We start from the raw sequence: 12,282 nt of genomic DNA on the forward strand, positions 1-12,282 counted from the left end.
CCTCCTGTATTATCTGGAGCTCGACCACCTGGGGTTGGTCTGGAGTGAATTGGATAGTTTTTGGCTCTTGACCCATAACCACATACGCGCCTATGCCTGACTTGGAGCCGTCTGTAAATATTATTGGAGCTCCAGCTATGGGGTGTGGGGACGTGACCTTAGGAAAGATCACAGGATGCACGGTGACAAACTGGAGCAGGGGGTCTTTTGGGAATTGATTATCTATGGTTCCCTGGAAAGTACACCGAAGGATCGCCCAGGAATCCAGGCATGTTGTTAAGGTTTCAATTTGATCTCTTGTGTATGGCACATGTAGGGAGGAAGGAGGCACCCCAAAATGTTGTATAGCGCGTGAGATGCCCTCTAGAGAAAGGGAAGCGACCGCGTCTGGATAATGGTATATTTTAAGAGTTTAAGGAATACAAAACTCAATAAAATGATATTGTCAATTCTTCATCTATGAACATAAATCCCACTAGGAATTTTCCCACTGTAAAATGTGAAGCTTTGGCTCACAAAGATTTAAATGTCCATATATTTCAAACAAACATTCTTGATCCTGTCTGTACCATGTGAAGGGAAGCCACAGGTGTCCTAAAACAGCCTTGTGACTAGAAATCAGATCAGACAAAACAGAAACAATATCCACAATTCAGAGTGATACCACTTTTATATTTGAAAGCAGTGTGACCCTCAGCCTCTGGGCGTTGGTGCAGTGACACACACTGCTCGTTTGCAGCTGACACTCATTCTGAGTGACAGGTGTCTGCCCAGTGCCAATTGCTAAACATTTTGAAAATCACCTCTGCATTAAAATAACTATGTCTCTAAAAGTTAGGAAAATATGAGGAAAACTCAGGGTTCTTACAACATTAGTCAAGATTCTTTAGAGTAAGATTAGACTACATTAATAATGGCGAAGCGAAAGCGAAACAAATGCAAGGGAAAAGAAAAAAAAAAAAAAGACCGGCGTCCACCCGTGTGGCGCTCAAAATCTGTTAGGTGCGTCCACCCAACCCAGGCGATTCAGTACTCACCTGTCCCGGGAACCGCTGTATCTCACGTAGCTGATCAGGGTGAAGAGAAGAGGTGCTCGGGGCCTTCCATTGTTATTGAGCCGGGTTCTCCGTCTTACCGCAGGTTACAGCAGTCGCGCCCGCGCGTCGCTGAACCTTCCCCGTGCGGGCCACCAGATGACCGGAGCCGCAGGAGACAGGAGACCAAACTCGAGCAGGATCAGCTCTCAAACTTTATTACGTACAGCAAACCGGACCTGACAAGGTCCGCCACCCTCGGTGTTGATTCCTCTTCCGCCGTTGGGGGCAGGAACAACCTCTTATAAGGGGAAGCAGTATCCAATCACAGAGAAGCGCGCCTAACAAGCTGATAGGCTAGCGTCACGGGTAACTGGGCAGATATGACAATTTGGCGGGCTTGTTCAGGCCGGGAAGAACCCGGAAGCAGGAAATGGGCGCCATTCATAGGCGGCTTCCCACAACAATATATTTCTATGTGCAATTTGTATTGTAGTTTCTAAAAACTTAAAGGGAATAAATTAAGAGAATCATTTCCATAAAAGAACACATTGAACACTTTGGAATATTTCCAAAGAATTGTCATCAATCATGCAATAATACTTTCTGACCTGAAGGTGTTTTTCACATGGTTACCTTCATTTCTTGCTTAAGACCCAGTGATGAAACGTTCTGAATACACCTGTGACTCTTTCACTGTTCTGAGTAAATCTATACACAAAATTTTGAGAATAAGATTTTCTTTCAATGATTAAAACAATAAATTGCATACAGGCACTAACTGATTTGAATCTGTTTATCTGTCTTGAGATATGAAATGATTGAACAGTTTCCATATTAGATAGTGATAAACTACAGTTACAAATATCAGTGTAACAAGTTCAGTGCTAACAATTGTGAAATTTTAAGTTCATTGAAAGGAGAACAAGTCAGCCTATCAAGAGAGGAGACATTATCAGGAGAACAGGTCAGATTAAAAGGGACTGAGAGAACAGGTGTCAGAGCTGATTAATAGCTAGACAGCTAGGTAATCCACAAATACTCTCATGATCCAGAGAGCAGTGTTGATTAGGTGCACAGTGATATGATAGGTTAAATAGTAAGCTATGCAAAAAGACATACCTCGATGCCATTGATTCAACAAAACATACTGAAGCTACATTAGCTTGATTATATTCCACATGTACAATCAGCAGTTATTTAGAAACAAATATAATTCCTTAATACATGTACCATATAAAGAGCAATCAACTACATAAACAGAAATAGAATTGGAAGAGAAAAAAATCAATCATTTTCAAGTGTATATTTAAGAGTTCAAAACACCTTCATCAGTGACTGACAGCTCAAGAAGGCAGAGCAATCTTTAAGGTCACACATAAATTCAACAAGATAACAATTCAAAGCAGTATATCAGATGGATTCTATTGAATCATTTATCACAGAAAAACATAGCACACTGTCCTCACAGCAAGCCACGAAGTATTCACACATGTAACCCAGGTTCAACACAGCAATACAGAATGTAACATAGTCATTGGAGTGGAAGCCATGCAAAGCAGGCTCTTACACAATACTAGAATAAAATTATAAATTAAAAGCAGAAAAAATGAATATACTCTTAGAATGAAAGATCAAATCACAAATTTTAAATAACGTTTCAACAAAAACCTTAAGTAATTAAGGATTTCATGATCCATGTGAATGAATTGTGAAAGGTCAGAAAGTGTTATTGCATGATTCACAGTGAATTGTGCACATTTAGAATTATTTTAGTTCCTCAAAATTGATAACTCAAAACATATTAAAAACAGTTAATGCAGTTACTGGAAAAGAACATAGACTTCAGTTGTAGAACATTAGAGAACACAGTGCAGAGGGAAGCTCAACGGAGCAGCTGTGAGCTGAGTGCATGGCATCACTCTGCATGGCAGTCTTTGGGAAATCTGAGACGAGGGCCAGCAGAGCACATAACAGGCCCATCCCTGAGCCTCAGGAAGCTAAGTTTGCAGAGAGAACTAGAGAAAATTGTTGCAACATAAAAATGTTAATCATCCCACAGAATACAGGATATTTCATTGCTCTATATTTGTGCAGATTCCAAAGAACAATAGAGAAAAGACTCTTAAAAATATTAGAGGCATTACTTAGTAATTAATGTAACTAAATACATAAATATCTGGGGGAAAATCAGACATTGATGTCAGTAGACACAGACCAGACACAAGATGAAAAAATTAACAAAGTAAGTTGGAATGCATACAAATATATTCACTTTCAAATAACAGTCTATATGGTGAAACAATTAAAGATTCAACAAAAATTTAATAGAATTTATAAGATAATGTACCATAGACAATATCCCTGAATTGAAATAGAGATACATGCCATGTAAATATGTATCAGGTATCAACAACTGATTTGGTTTGCAGAGCCATGAACTGCAGCCCAGCTGTGCCCACTTGCCTTGGAGCCAACTGAGTGTGGATTGAAACCTCCAAAAAATGGATTGAACTCACAGCTTTGTGCTTGCCAGGAAGGCACTTATGCTGCTGAGCTAAATTCCTGGCCAGAAGAAACTTCAATGTACTCACCAAGAAAAACCGTTGGACTTCCAGGAGAACATGGTGGATAGAAAGCAGCAGCTTTGGAGGCTCTCTGAGAAACCACACTTAAAATCCAGGAATGGTGCTGGGTGAGAAATCCTAATCAAGGGGAGATATACTTTGCCAATCCAGGAACAAACTAAACTAAGTTCCAACTGGAAACACAATCTTGGTGATATAATGGGAACAGATAAGGTCTCAGCATGGAAGCTGGACCCCGTGCCACTGGAAGCTGTGACTTGAATTTCATGCAGCCACTGCTGTGTCCCAATTGGTGCATCAAGGAGAGAGGCACGAAAGCTCTGAGAGTGAGAAGCAGTGAAAGGAGTTGAGAGCAGGATTGGCCAGGAGCTCTGCATCGATCTGTGGTGAGTGAGAGGAACAGGGACCCTTCCATAGAGTAGGAGGCTTCAGCAAAGGACATTCTGGGACTGGGCAGACTAGCTGGAATAGGTTGTTGCAGTGACTTCAGTCACATATTCCCCTCTCAAGCAGGATTGATGGGGAGTGCCTGGTCTGTATGATGCCACTGACTAAGACCCGGTAGGCTAGCCCAAACCAGGTTCCAGTGCTGCGAGGTGCACCCTAGCAGTGAAGCCTTCAGTAGGTTGACCTGGAGGGGAGGGCCCAGCATAGGCTGTCCAGGTCTCTATCTCCCTAGTGCACTGCACTGGGCAGGAACATCTAGCTGGTGCAATTCAAACACACTTTTTTTTTTATCAGTATTGGGGATCAAATTCATGACCGCTTGATTACAAGGCAGGTGCTTATGCCGCTGAGCTAAATCCCCAGCCCAACTGTAACTGACAAAGAAAGAAACTGGACCTCCTGTGTTCGCTTGTATAAAAGGAACAAAAAATATGGGAAGAGAGAGCAACAAGAAAGGGTCCTTGGCCCCCAATCTTGAGAAACATGCAGTATCAGACACGGCACCAATGAACATAAAGCGCTATCTCCAGAGCCTTATAGACGAATCCAGGAATGAAGTTATTAACAACCTGAAGCAAGATATAAGTAAAATAGAGAAATGCTAAACACCACCCAAGAAAAGACAGATGGTGGAATGGAAGAACAGAAAAAAAGGGGAGAATTGTTTGATAGAGAAAATAGAGAAAACATAGAATATGTGAAGCAGGTTCAAAGAGATTACCAGGAAACAAAAAAACTCTCGAAAACTGGCATAACAGCTTGAAAGAAATTAAGGATAGATTATCTGAACTGGAGGGCAGATTTGAAATATGGGAGCATGAAATGAAAAACTTCTTAAAAATAACAAAAAAAAAAAAACAGCAACAATGCAAAGCCTAGAAGATGATAAGAGGATCTATAACATAAGAATTAAGAACATAAAAGAAGTAGGGAAACAAACAATGGACTACAAAAGCTATTCACAGAAATAATCCAAGAGAATTTCCCTAATTTAGCAAATGGTAAAGATACTCAGATGTATGAGGCATACAGGACCCCAGCTACCTACAACCCAAACAGAGCTACACCCAGGCATATAATAATCAAAATTCCAGAAATCTAATATAAGAACAGAATATTAAAAGCCATCAGACACAAGAAACAGATCACTTACAAGATAATACCCATCAGAGTTACAGCAGACTTCTCGGCACAAACCATCAAATCACGAAGAGTGTGCAGAGAAATAAATCAAGCTTTTACAGATAATGACCTCCAGCCAAGATTGAGATAATCTGGACAAATGTCCCTAGAAATTGATGGAAAAATAAGGTGCTTCCAGGATAAAGAGTAACTAGGGGAATTTGCAACCACCAATTCAACTTTACAGAGAATACTGCAGGATATTCTAAAAAAGGAAAATATCAAGATTCCAGAAATAGTGGCCGAGAGGCCACAATGAATGGAGCAGAAAGCGAAATGAAGAAAACAAACTGACAACAAACGACAGAAAAAGAGCTCAACAGAAATGAGGCAGAGAAGATCGGATGGTAGGAACAGCTATTTTACAGAAAACAAAACATCATAATAGCTAGTGATGATTTAGTATCATCTTGTTTTGAAGTCCCATCAAACTTATATTCTTCTGTCTCCATCGGTCTTAAAAGGTTGTATCTTATTGGATTTTATTATATATGATAAGTAAAAACTTTTATATACAAGGCGATTATACAGAAACCATTGTTCATTTTCTGTTAATTCATTCTAAAGTCCCAGTAATAATGTCATTTTCTTGAATGGTTTTATAGTGTCTTGATATGTTTGGTGCTACAGTATACAAAGTTATACTCAAAGATTTCAAGGAAAGAGACACTATGGTAACTATTTTTATGTCAGGATATCTTGTGGTGAAACACTGTTTTGCTTATGGTTATGTTTTGACCTGCGCTGTTCTGTTGTTATGCCCTCTCTTATCTCAATCCCGTTTTTTAAAAATTATTTACTTTTTTCTTTTATCTTTTTAATTAAGGGAAAACTAAATAAAAATAGCAGTATACATTATAGTAACCTACTTTGATTTCCTATTAACTTGATTTGAAATCCTGTATTGCCCTCATTATCTTCTTTTGACTGATTTTCCTGTATTCTGCTTTGCTTGATATTACCGATTTTAAAAGCATAGGCAAAACTGTGAAGACAATAAGATTCATTATGATGCCCATTCTGGTTGACTATTATCTTCTTTTAAAGTCTTGTAATTTCTCCAATGCTTTGGTTTTACTCTTTACTGCTTTGTTCAATTTTATTATAACTGGCAATTTTTCTTAAAATAGCAAGGGGCAGTATGGTAACCATTATTGATCACCTTGTATTTTGTTTTTACATTATCTATTATGTCCTTTCTTTTGATTTGATGGACTGTATTATGATATGTCGCATTTGGTTTTACTCTCTTCAAAAAAAGTAATAAGAACTGTGGGAGTAATAATACCCAAAATGTGTCAAAGAAAAGAAAAGAAAGTGCTCCAAAGGTTATAACTGCATATATGTTTAAATGTATAAGATAGATAACCATATTACTGAGTTTTTTTGGATCATTGAACAAAACTGTTTGCACTCTCACTGTTTGAAAGTCCACTTTATAAGTTTTAATTTTGTAACTTGAACAACTATTTCTAAGATGAGAACATGTAATCTATTAACTAGTGATTTCTTACTGTTTATTTTTTAAATTTTGTATTAATTGTAGCCTTTTTCTGTTTTTTCTCCTTAAATAAAAAAAAAGAAAAAAACCCAATTGATTGAAATTATGAGCATTATACCACATGCAATTCACACCAACATAATTTAAAAAATATGAACACCATGTATGAAACATATAAAGAGAATAAAGTACATCATTTAGTGTGTCCTTTTCAACAATGTCCAGTCACTATCAAAGAAGTATAATAATTACATGAGCAATGGTGCTTCTTTCTCTGCACACAGAGGAAAAATTCTTGTACAAGATCAGGGATATAGCTGAGCAGCACAGTGCTTACCTGGCAATGTGGCATTGTGAGTTTGATTCCCAGTTTAAAACAAATTGCTTGTACATGTGAATGCACTACTTCAGAGATCAATTTGTGTTTTTAACAGGCAACTCCTTTGCAAGTTGTCCTTTATTGTATTATTTCACCTTCTTTTATTTAAATTCCTAACATAACATCCAACTCTTATTATAAGATATAGAACCTAATGTATTCAACAATTTATTCATTTATTGCATGGCCCTAGATGTAAGACAGTAGTTTACACATGCCTGGAAGGCTCCTAGTTATTATTTTCATCATAGCCATAGTAATATGTATTTTAAAATTTAGTGATGTTAAACTTTAAAAAAAAGTTCTCATGTGATTTTTAAACATCCTAGAAGGACTTAGAATTCTGAGGGTGTGTTCATTGCTTCTGGAATTCAACATCATTACAATGAAACTCAATGTGGAGGACACTATTTGTCTGCTTGAGTCCTCATATTAAACTTGCATTTTATATATCATAGTTAGATGTCCCTGGCATTTCCTATGACTCAGTTAAAATATCCAACAGTGTCACTATAATGGATTCAAGACTTATGAAAACTAAACCTAGGTGGAGAGCAGAAGGAAGGCTGCGTCCAGTGTCCCAACCTCAATTCTGGCCCTTTGAGAAGATAAGGATTCAGCATGTAAATTTTCTGTAATAGACCTTTCCATCTCAAGGGATGAATGCTAATCTCTTGTGGCTTACTAATTTTTCCAAAGTAAATACTCACCTTTGCTTGCCTGATGCCTAGAACTCTGTCACATTCTCGGTGTTGGAAGATATTTGAGGTTATTAGGAAAGACATGTATGGGTGTGGCTTCATGTTGCAAGGAAACATGACCCATGAGATTACATCTGGTACATGGTACTCTCAGGCTCTCTCTCTCTCCTGAAGAATCTCCACTCAAAGGTTGAAGATTTGATTCTGAGAACATGAGCAACCTGAAGCCAATATCATAAGGCAATGACAAGTACCTATGCCCATGCACAAAAAACTAAGAGACTTGTTTCCCCCTTATTATTCCAACCAGGTCATATTGGTTGTTGTCAAGTACATGCAAAGTGAGTCATTTGCCATGTGCTATAGATCAGTAATTCACAAAGAAGTGCAGAGCATTAAAAATGGACTGGGACATTCATACTATCATGAGACACACTACAATAATCATTACAAAATATTGATCTTTATTTTCATAAGAATTCCCTTCACAGATATTCTTCATACTAGTAATTATTTTCTGATTCTCTTAAATCTTTGCAGGAGATAAGAAACATTTTACCAGTAAAGCCCTATAACCACTAGAATCCCTTCCTCAGAAAAAAAAGATTCCCAAATTATCTGTACATTAGACACAATCATTCCAATATTCTGCAGTCTGTCCTACTCAAGAGTACTATGTCACCCTCATGTATTTAAAGCAGTAATTCATATCATGAAAAATGAAATATGCTCTAATCTGATTTTATGTGGAATAATTAATCACAAAATACACAATGTGCTTTGCCTATTTTTCCTGGGCATTTTCAACTCCCCATTCTACTTGAGTGAAGGCCCCAGGAGCTGAATCTAGTGATTTTCATGCTCTAGTCACCTTATTGAACTATTTCTGTATGCTCACTCAAATATAGTTATGTAGTTTGTACTCTAATAAAGTGCTATATAGCATGTAGTTTGTACTCTAATAAAGTCCTAGATACCTTAGCAACTCCTCTCCTTTTAAAGAGGTGAAACTCCTGAAAATACAAATCCTTCTGATGATAAATCACACCACTCAGTTGAAATTATAAACCTTAAGCTGTGTTACAGAGATGACATTAAAAGGTATATTAGAGAAACACTTGTAGTGTCTAATTATAAACTTAATGCTAACCTCTCAGCTCAGTTTCCACTAATTTAAAATTTCCATTTTATCCTCTTGTCTGGAGGATATAGGTCAAGCAGTACGACCATATGGGGCCAAATCAATACAACAATAATAAAAAATCCATGGAAACATAGACACAAAATACCCAGAGTAGTGTTCACATTTCCAAACAGGATTGCACTGCTCTCCTGATAGAGCTGCTCAAGAGAAACAGGTGAATACAGCTATCTAAAATGGAAACAACTGGGTAAGTGAGGCTCCTGTACTACAGGAGATAATTTGAAGACTGGAAGGAATAACGCAAAAGAGATATTTGAGTTTCATAAGGAAAATGACTTGATCAAACTAAAACTAAGCGCCAACAAAATGAATTGAATATGCACAAAAAACAAACCTGTTATTGCAAGCACTATAATTAAGCATTAGATTTTTTTCAAGCTGCTGAATACAAATGCTGTATTTGATCTGTATTTCAGATATAACAGAAAGAGAAATTCATAATACAACACTAAATATCACATGTACCTCACTGAACGCAGCACACTGTGAATCACTGTTTTTTCACCCATGGTGTCCTTTTTCAAAAACAAGAGACTGATCTCTGTATCCTCCAACATGAGCATATAAACTTCACATTGAGCCATGTATCGCAAGTACAAACTGTGTGTCAACTTAAAAATTCTATATAAGTTTATACTCAAACATTTTCTCTTCATTATCCAAGGGCCCCATGGACTTTAGAAAAGATAATTTGAGATGGACATAAACTTTTCATATGCATCTATGAACCTTTTCATATGCATTGAAAAGGTTCAGTTATTCAGGGTGGCCTTGATTATTAGCACTCCTAACTTTCCCAGGAGGCTGGCATTAAATTTGTGTATCACCAAGACTCAGTGTTGTTTATGTTCCCCCAACAATGAATTCTTGGTGAAATTGGGTGACATGAAAATAAAACACTGATGCAGGCATGGCAGTGCATTCCTGAGTCCCTAGCATTACAATGGATGATGCATGAGGCTGTGAGCATTAAGGACTGTGTGAACTAAAGAAGGAGGCCCAATTCCCTCCAGCAAAGCAGAGGCACAACCATCACAATCAAAGAAGAATATTTCTGTCATCCCCTCACTGGCAGTTGAGCTAGTTAGAAACATTACATCCATCAGAAATGGCTAGACTCTGGAAGGGCCCCCACAGAGGACCAAATATCTGGTGGCTTTGGAAGAGACACACACCACATGCTGTGGACCAGATCTCAAGATAGATGACAAAGAAATACAACCACACCCTTAAGGATAATCCTTAGGGATTAGGTATGGATCACCTTGAGAAGATAGGAGTTACCATTCTAACCAGCTACAGAAAAAGTCACTGATCCATAAAGAATGCTAGCTTGCTATGTGACTCAATTCCCCATTTGTCTCTGATTTAGTCAATTTTTCCTGAGGAAGTAAACTGAATGTTTGACCATAGCTCTTTCCCACCTCTTGCTTGCTTGTCTTGTGAGTTATTGATTTGTCTTTAGACTTGCCTCATCTCATTGTTTTACATTATAAAAATTCCTAGAAAATGAGAGTCTTTGGCAATCCACATGGGACCCCTTCTGTCTCTCTCACAGGAGCATTCTTTCACTCAATAAATAGTTCTTCTCTTAACCTTGGTTGTACCTAAAATTCATTCTTAAGTTTAAAACAACATGAATTTCTGCTGCACATATAAAGGGTAGACAATTTCATTCCCCTATATCAAACTCAGCAGTCAAAGTGCTGGCAAAGACTCAACTCTTCTTGCGACCATGTGCAAAGAAGTAAGACCTCATCTCTAAATGCCAAAAGGTTTTTATTAACTAAATCTTTTTTCAAAATTTGGAGGATGTTAATAAGGACCAGATTTCTAAGGTCAGTCACTGGACAATAAGAAACAACAAATGTATCTTGAAATCTTTGGTGTCCAAAAGAAACTCCTTCCCATGTTATTTTAGTTGTGATGCCCAACATATTTCCAAACCTTCAATACTAGGGTCCTAACTACCTATCTTACCTCAGAGATGATTAGGAGAGCTGATCAAAAGACATAGAAAAAGATTTTATCCATGACTAAGTTTCCCTCCTTTCTATAGGCCTGTGAGCTTTTTCCTACTCTCAGATCTACCAAGCAGACAATCCTTCAGTGCTGTCACAATAGGTCAAACTCACCTCAGAAGTGCTTTACTGAGCTGGCTGCTGATTGGGCCTTCCTCCAAATGCCCCTGCTCTCCCATTTCCTTTCCATCATATTGGCACATGTTATTAAAACTTTTGTCATTATTCTTTAATACTCATGCAGATCCTGACCATGTGAAGATACCTCTGCTTAAGTAAAACAGTCCATCTCATCATTTAAATTTCTTTTTGAGACAAGGACTCATGATGTAACTCAGGATGCCTTGTCCTGGAACTCACTTCATGCACCATGCTTATCTTAAACTTGCAAGGATTCTCCTGTATCAGCCTCTTGAGTGCTGGATTTAAGTGCATGTGCCCCCACACCCTACTCAGTGCTTCAAATTTCAGGTCAAACTAAAGCACAACCCAAATGTAACAAATGTTTGCAGTTTTGAAACCTACTTCCATTTCCACTCTCATGTTTATCAGATCTCTACATCCCTGTAGACACCAGTTTGCTGTTTTTCTCAGTGTGGGATTAGCAGGCAGCACCTACAGGAAGTTGTTCTCAGCAAGAAATTTCCACTCAGGAGCTAGTGCATCACCATTCCCCAAATACCTCACAACATTCTAAACTTTAAGAAAACACTTGCTTCAGTAGTTCAATTGTAAAAAGTTATTTATCTACTTAGCTTATAAATAAGGCACTTGCTTAGGAAATGGCCTGAGGTAAAGTTGCAAAAGTAGTGGCTGGGATAAGAATTAAAATCAGAATGGACCATGACCTAGGACTTTGAGCTTCACAATAAATTGCAGATTCTAGTCTACCAGAGTGACTTGCAGGTGCTAATTACTAAACTCCTGAGGTAACAGAAATGTAAAAACAAACATCCAGTTTATGTCTAAAACCTGTTTCCTGTAGACCCCACAGGCTGAAGAAAAGGGTTGGAGAACCTCAGCTCAAAGTATTTCTTTTTCTGGGTGCAGTGACTCAGGGCTGTAATCTCCTCACCCTGGAGACAGATGGAGCAGGATGGCCTGGAGCTCAAGGGCAGGCCAGACTACAGAGATACACTCTGTATCCAAACAATAAATAATAAAACATAAAAGAAAAAAAAGGAAACAAAGACAGAGATCTATTTTAAATCCATAGAGCCAGGTG

General features: G+C 38.0%; 1 long non-coding RNA gene across 2 annotated transcripts in view; it reads left to right on the top strand.

Annotated features, from left to right (window-relative positions):
* LOC106027413 (uncharacterized) overlaps positions 1-12,282 on the top strand; it is a 127,774-nt gene that overhangs the window by 95,594 nt on the left and 19,898 nt on the right. Inside the window, exon 3 of one of the 2 annotated variants that reach the window (XR_010047708.1) lies at positions 1,141-5,528. The exons of the other annotated variant lie outside the window; for it this stretch is intronic. This is a non-coding gene — a long non-coding RNA (uncharacterized LOC106027413). Of the gene's footprint in view, positions 1-1,140; positions 5,529-12,282 lie in introns of those variants that run through there. 2 annotated transcript variants of the gene reach the window in all.

This window comes from Cavia porcellus, unplaced genomic scaffold (genome assembly GCF_034190915.1).
Source record: "Cavia porcellus strain 051 isolate PalLab524CR breed Dunkin Hartley unplaced genomic scaffold, mCavPor4.1 scaffold_5, whole genome shotgun sequence".
NCBI classification, from domain to species: Eukaryota; Metazoa; Chordata; class Mammalia; order Rodentia; family Caviidae; genus Cavia; species Cavia porcellus.